Here is a 7,865-nt window from a genome sequence, read left to right as displayed (position 1 = left end):
CTTGGATGGGAGACCGCCTGGGAATACCAGGTGCTGTAAGCTTTTCATTTTCATCAGGAGACATGGTAACATTTACATCATCAAAATACATACAATGATGATTTTGACCACTTATATATACTGCGTTTGTGACCGTTAACGTTGCTTACGGCCATACCACCCTGAACACGCCTGATCTCGTTTGATGTCGGAAGTTAAGCAGTGTTTGGCCTGGTCAGTACGTGGATGGGAGACCGCCTGAGAATACCAGGTGCTGTAAGCTTTTCATTCTCATCAGGAGACATGGTAACATTTACGTCATCAAAATACATGCAATGATCATTTTGACCACTTATATATACTGCTTTAGTGACATTTGACATTGCTTACGGCCATACCAACCTGAACGCGCCCGATCTCGTCTGATCTCGGAAGCTAAGCACGGTGTTAGATCCCGGAACAGGTATAACAGCTTCTCCGTTTACTATAGGGTTATGGCTTCACGTCTGCGGAGTATTACTCCAACCGAATTCAATGATAGCACTACTCAAGCTGTAGGCGGGGTAACTCGCCTGGCTTCTAACCACCCTTAGTCCTGACGTCTGCCCCGCTTCCTCACTTCCCCCGGAACCGCCAGTCAGGGAGGCGTCCCGCAGCTGGGTCCGAAGTTGAGTCCCGTCAGTTGTGGTGGCTTACCCCTAATGGATCTGTGCACTTGGTACGTGCCAGGTTATAATTTAAAGGCTAGGCTGGAAGCCCTAGGGACATAGAAATAGTTTTTAAGTGGAAACGACTAGTGTGACCAATAAGAGCAAGGTGTCGGAGCTACCATTAAGATTGCCTATAGTTTTACTGTCTTGAGTACCAGCAAAAAGGGAGAAATAATCGTCAGCAAAGATTTTTGACCTTTAGAGCCAAATTTTATTTGCAGGTTCAGCAATAGCGGTTTGCAACAGCTCAATTAATTCGATCAAGAATCAGACATTGGTTAACATAAGATATGAATACAATTTAAACCTAAATCATGTAATACCTAATCAGAAATAAACTCTCTAAAGATTCTGTTCTAAAAATCACTTAATCAAACAAAGAATTACTCATGATCCAAGCAGGGGTAGTAGGGGTAATATAAAAATGTCCAAAACTGTCCCAAAATTCCTTTTTAAAGTAGAACAGGCGTCGAGTGAGCCGCACGGCCGATGCGACCACACCCAACCCTAGTTCCTCTTACTGCCGCGGAGGGAGTTGGTAAAATAGGGAAGTCCTGATGAACGATGATTCTGTCCTTTGGTAAATCCCTTAAATCCTTCTCAAATGTATTCCAATTCGGTCTCCTCGACTCCGTACAAAGTCCAAGAAGTAGTAGAAATCCAAAGTGTGAAAGATAATCCAACTTTGTCTGCTAGGCAGGGGGAATCCAGACCAAACTCTTAAAAGCCGAAATAGTACTGCGAGGGTGTTGGCTCAGTCCGCATGCAGCACAGTCTGTGTCCGAGGTGAAGTTCCCGTAGTATATTTCTGAGTTACATCTTTTATACTTTCTAAATCAAGACACATCCTATTTTCCACACATCATTATGACTAACCAACCCCCACCTACTACTTTTATCCAATAAGGGTGTTACCCCCCTGACTCATTAATTAATATTAAGACATTAGTTCTTTTTTTTTTTCTGTACTTTTCCACTAACCATGCGTTTGGACATGTCCTGACTTGCTCTTAGGCCACAAGGTTTCAGTTCCCCTTTTTGTCCCCACTGCTGGCCCTTTACATCCTGTTTATCTTATTCTGCTTATGATTTTACAACACTTAGTTATACTGATTCAATTATTATTCATTTTACATCCTGTGTATATTAATTACTTTACTGAAAATCAACATGTTTAATCAAAATCATCTTCAAATCATTGTATTATCTTTACTCATGCCGTTAATTCAAGTTCCGATCATACATTTAGTACCATACTCTTAAGCTGTTGGTTGGCTGAGATCTCAACTCACTTGACACCCCCTTCTTGAGATCGTAAGCTACCCGGTGATGATTTTACAGCTCAGGATCTTCCATCTCATCCAAGGAATCATCAGATAATAATTCCAACACATCGGGTACATACTCCTCACGCTGGGTTTCCATTCCCTCATGTTGGCCTTCGGGTGGCGGTGCAAGTGTGGCCTCCTTTGGCCACTCAGCCAGGGGTAGTTGCTCCAACAGCTCCGCGAAAGGATGCAGATCCACCAGTGGCTCCTCAGGCGATGTCACCGGGGTGGAGGGAAGTCGGGTCAACTGCCTTTCCACCGCTTCAGCCAATCCTTCCCACTTGTTGTCTTCGTCCTCACTCACTTCTTCTATTCCATTAGAAGCCGTGGCACACTGTAGCACTTCCTCCAGCATATCGCTGCTGTCTCGCCTGACAATTCCAGCGAGGGTTGTCTGGGTTCCGATGTCGCGATGTTCCTTCTCGTTTTCTGTTGACTCTTGCGCCAGAGGAGACGCTGGTTCCCCATAGACAGAGGGCGCTGCCTGTCGCGCTCACCGCGATGAGGATTCTTCCGTCCAAGGTGTGAGTGGTGCGGAGACGAGATCTGTCACGAAACTCCCAGACCCTGGTGTAGGTTGGTGCATAAATCCCTTCCTCAATCAGTCGAGGCACCCAAGTTACCCCCTTACCCCAGTAGGAACTCCAGATGATCCTTGCATGCTCTTCAAGCTCCATCACCATATCCACGGGTACTTGTAGGTTGACGAACCGATCGGACCCTTTGGAGGACGCCATGGACTGCATACGGGTGAGGATCCACCATGTAGCACTTGGAACATTGCATCCTCGTTCCCAGATTCCACAAACAGCCTACTTCTTTCAGGGTGGTCTCACACCCGCTGCAGACGGCGCCCCCCTATAATTAAAACACAGAGATTTAATTCATACTTGATTATTCTTATTTCTCTTTTTTCCTGATTTTTCTATTTTTCTTTTTCTTGCAAGCGGAGCCACAGATTCTTCTTTTTTTTTCAGACTTCAGGCCAGTGTTCCTTCTTCCTGGACCCTGTCTTCGAACGTGTCCAGCCATTTCGTCCTTCGCTCTGGAGGTGGGGTCCTCCCAATCATCGAGGCTCTCACTCGGGGATAGAAGATGGGGTACAGCATGAGCCAGCCAGCCATAGAGACCGATGCCTCAGCTCCTTCCCAATAGATGATCATCAGAGTCACCCAGCCTAGGACCCATAAAACTCCGATAGCGACCTGGTCAAGTTGGCACCAGCCTGGTCTTCCGTGCTTGATCATGGTCAGGGTGAGTAGGCAGAGTAGGAAGAAGGTCATCGTTACTCCCTCCAGCATGAATCCAATCCGCCAAGCACCTTCAACGAAGTCTGCCGCCACATCAAGCGCCAACCACGTTAGTAGCGCCACTGCCTTGATTACTCCCTTCCTGGTGGTGTCGATGGTGGTGCGCCCCAGCAGATGGATCAGGAACCAGGACAAGGTGATTCGTACCCTTCCCTGGACCACGATCTCGATCAGGGCTTTAATAAGGCCGATGAGTAGTGCTATGATCCGCAGGGGTTGTTCCTTGGACCATATTCCAGTACAGCAAAACACCAACCATATGCACTCGAACGCCCAGAAATCCACCTTGGTAAAGTTGATCTCTGGTTCCTTGATCTCAGAGCTATTCTGGGTGTAAGTTAGACTTGTACTTACTTCCATGACCAATGCTGATGAAGTTGTTATTGGAGACCCGGTACTTGCGTTGCTGGCGTTGGACATTCTTTTCTTCGTGTAGCTCCCCCGTTGTTCAACCTTGAACTGACCACTTCCTCTTTGCTCCGCTGGTTATAATGCAAGTCCGCCACACCCTTGGTAGGCGGGTCTCTCCTCCCACCGTTTTCTCTTTTTGTCCACACATGGTAACATAAACGTTGATTGGATGATTATGAGTGCGAAAGCTTTAGCTGGCAAAATGCCTTGGACTGCCCTTGTCACGAGGTTAGCTTCGCCAAAATGGCGTCAAAGAGGGACCTCCTCGTAAATGTGCTCCATCCCCCGTGTCCAGCGTCGGGTATCGGCCGCTCTGGCTCTTTCCTCCCCCGGTGGAGTACTGACCGGCTCCTGTCGAGCAGGTTGCGGGAACAGATGTCCATACAGCACGAACCAGACGATCAGGGGTAAGTTGGAAATGAACCCCAACAGGCACATAATGCTTAGAATCCCCCAACCAAATCCCCACAAGCAGAGACGCAGCAATTTTAGAGCCCACATCTGAGCCTGGTTACTCTTCAGCTTACTGACTTGTGAATACATGTAGCTCAGTAGGCCCACCACCACCAGTCCTTCCAGGCCCAAATTCACCCAATAGGCGACTCTGGACCACAGTGAAGCTACATCCAGCACCAGCCAGATGATCAGGATGATCATTCTCATAATTCCTCGTCTGGATGTGTCTACCTTGAGCCGTCCCAGGAGGAACGCCACGAACCAGGATGTGGTGTAGGTGGCCTCGCCCCTCCATACGTTCACAATCAGTACCTGCACGATTCCTTCGATCAGGCAGAGGATCCTGAACCCCTGGTGCCCGATCCATAGCCCCGTACAGCAGAAGATGAACCATATGACTTCCAATGTGACGAACTCTGCTACGTCCCCTTCAAATCTTTTAATCCACAGAGGTTGGGTTGTGGGGGATTCAGTTCCATTTTCCATGTTGATGATACTTTTCGAGGATCTTTTATTCTGTCCCTTGCTCACCCCGCTCAACGAACAAGTCCAGGTATGGGGTTGTGTTGACAAGCGTCACCCCTTACTTGCGAGGTGATCCTTCCTCGCGTAGGAGGAGTTCCAACTCCCCCTCATCCTTGGGCGTAGTCTTCTTTCTCCGCCCCCTTCTGCAGAGTCCCTTGACTCCAGATCTGATCAATCCTCCGAGAAGTGGCGCGAGTAGCACCACCCCCACGCCAATCAACGCATATGGCAGAATCTTTTTGATGATCCCCCAAAGTTCTGATCCCAGAACTAGCGCTCCATCTTCAATCTTTCCCAAGATCTCCCTGGGTACTTCTACAGCACTTTCCAACACGGTTTTCCCGTACAGTTCCACTACGGTGCAATCGTGTCCTTCACATTGCAGCCAATGTTCCTGTGGCATTTCACAGGTTCCGTTGTTGTACATCTTGTTCGGCCCGACCCATTCGAATCCTTCGATCTCCTTCCCTTCACACAGGCTTTTCCGGAACGCATGTTCTTCAAGCCTGGTGAGTTCTGCTTTATTCACCCCGGGTACCGGTTTCCCGGTGATGCGCCGCCTCTTGGCCATTGGTCCTAACAAGGCTTTCACACATCCTTTACCCCATTGTTTAGCCTCATACGACCGCTGCCATCCAAAACTGCTCTGCTTCTGTCTGGTCGAGTTACCAAACAGATGTACGTTACTTTTGACCCATGTGGCTCCTTGCTGATAAGTGTCATAGGCTCCATCATACCACCAGGCACACACCTGGTCCCAACCATAGAGCGTGCTGCAAGGTCGTCGGGCAAGCTCTACGGTGCAAGAGGTGTTTGCTCGATTACATACCATTTTCCATGGCCTCGGGGTCAAAGTCACACTTGGTCTGATCCCAGTCCAACCGTACCATTCATTGAGTCCTTCCCCTGTAGAGTAGACGGTAGCCACATATTGATACTTGACCCAATAGTTCGAAGTCTGTGACAGGCATGGCAGAACCCAGGCCCTGGTTTCGTCCTTTTGCAGACCCCACCACGGTCGAGTCTTGTCTGGCTTGTCCCACCACAGCGGCCACTGTTCCAACGCCCCCTTCATGGTATTATGGCCCCGTATCCGCGAACAGTTGTATGTCCAGTACCCTACCACCCAGGATCCCACTTGTGTAATATCGCACCTAGGAGATGCCCAATCGGACGATCTGGTTCCCTCACCCATGGAGTAGTCCTTGCCGTTCAGGTCCTGTACCATCTTTTCCACAACACATTTATCGATTTTCTCAAAATCCCCTGAAGGTACAGACCACAGATCCTCAGGTGTAGGGATTTGTTGGACATACATCTCCGCTTGCTCAGGGCCCGCCAGATGAGTAGGCCGTGTTGCAATTCAGTGGTTGCTCTCAGGTGGGCCACTGGTTTCTTCCAAACCCATGGCAAGCTATGGTTCAGCCAGTCATCAATCCTGACTGTTCCAGCCTCGGGCGGGTCACCTCTCTCAGTCGTCCCTCTCTCATTCTGATGACTTAGGACCAGATAGTGTTGGTTTTTGCAGACAATAGGCCCCAGATTCCAGTAGCAAGGGTCAAGTTTAAAAGCTTTCTCTCGCAGACAATCTTCCAAGTCCTTACGACTATATGATGATGAGACCCGTGGAGGTCGTCTCTCGTCCAGACCCAGTCCCCCAGATGTCTTCACCACCGGCGTAGAGTTGTTAGCTACCCCTGTAGTATTGTTACCAGTAGTGGGATGGTGTCTTGTTGTGATGTTGACATTGCTTTGTCCGGGCTGGTCTGGGTCTGGTTGATCCTGCATATCACAGGTTAGATTTAGCTCTCCCCAAAAAACCTCTGGCTTAGGGATTAACACATGACATCGCTGCTGGAACTGATGAGCGGGTGAAATGACCTCCTCAACCCAATAGGTTACATTCCTTCTTTTGACACAGGCCTGGGTGTAGTACCAATATGGATTTTCTCCGTCCACTTGTATCCAATTAACTCGTACCTCGCGAGTCTCTTGTTGCTGAGGGAGGACGCCATCTAGCAGCAGTGTTTCTCCTTGGAGCTCCACTGCTTCGATCACTCCCCCTCCTTCGACTCTATGGGAGTCGAAAAACTGCTTAATGGCTGAAAGATTAAAATCCTCAAAACCATATAGACCATCTTCAGTGCAGTTAATGGAAGAATCCACCACACAGGGAAGAGAAAAATTCCTCAGCGTGATCACTTCCCTCTTAATTTCCCAACAGGTCTGATTATACACCTGTGTTGAGGTAAAGCTAATCCTCACGTGTTCATTTTCCCATAGGCCATTACCATGGCAATACAAAAAAGTTAAAATAGAAAAAAGACCTATAAACCCGATGCTAAACTTAAAAATAATCCACTTCGTAGGACAGGATAGAGTTCTTTCAGCCATCATGATCTTGTTCCTCACTTCTGGAGCCCCAGATAGTGAGTGTGTCCATGTCCCATGCTCCTGTCACTTAACTACAACCAGTAGCTCCTCCCCTCTTCGCCAGGTGCCAATGGAATCACTGTCACCTTAGGTCGAGGTGATCGCAGGTTACCCTTTAGATTGCGCCATACTCGTCCCCTCATGAGCCGGGTCATTGCTGGATAGGGATGGGCGCCGCTACAGTTATGCACCTCGAAGTTGTCCCGAATATACGGATCCAATCCCCGCCACATCCAGCGATAACGGGTGATGATGACGTTCTCGGTAGGCCTAAGCGGGCCAATACAGCTGGTCACCGCATTTTTCCCCATTTCTTCGTAATCTGGCCTGTGATCAGGGGGAATATCATTCCTTACCATTGCGAGTTCTGCGCATAAGGGCTCACCACGAGGATCCACGAGCTCCACCAGCTTCGCCCATCGATCAGACCTGTTACACCCCGAATCGAGAAACCCCTCTTTTCGTACCGATGGCATCCTGTACATACTATACCGTTGGCTGGGGAAATCCTGCTCCTGTACTCCCAGTCGTTCAGTCTGGTTCTCGATAACAATCCTTTCAGGATCATTAATCCTCAGATGGAGACTCCTGTAGGTCTCTCGACTGGTAGTCCAAATAAGTGAGCTCCCGAGCCACATGTCCATATACATTCCCAACCATGGCTGGCAGTGGTTTACTCCCCACCTTAGCTTGATCAGTTCTTTTCCAATCTG

The 7,865-nt window shown here is 48.7% G+C and overlaps 1 pseudogene; it reads left to right on the top strand.

Moving 5' to 3' along the window:
* Positions 1-143: 143 nt before the first annotated feature.
* Positions 144-262, top strand: LOC125001637 (annotated as a pseudogene).
* The last annotated feature ends 7,603 nt before the right edge of the window (positions 263-7,865 follow it).

The sequence above is a fragment of the Mugil cephalus genome, chromosome 23, assembly GCF_022458985.1.
Source record: "Mugil cephalus isolate CIBA_MC_2020 chromosome 23, CIBA_Mcephalus_1.1, whole genome shotgun sequence".
NCBI lineage: Eukaryota > Metazoa > Chordata > Actinopteri > Mugiliformes > Mugilidae > Mugil > Mugil cephalus.
Note: the sequence above shows the minus strand (reverse complement) of the source record. Positions and strands in the feature narration are given on the sequence as shown.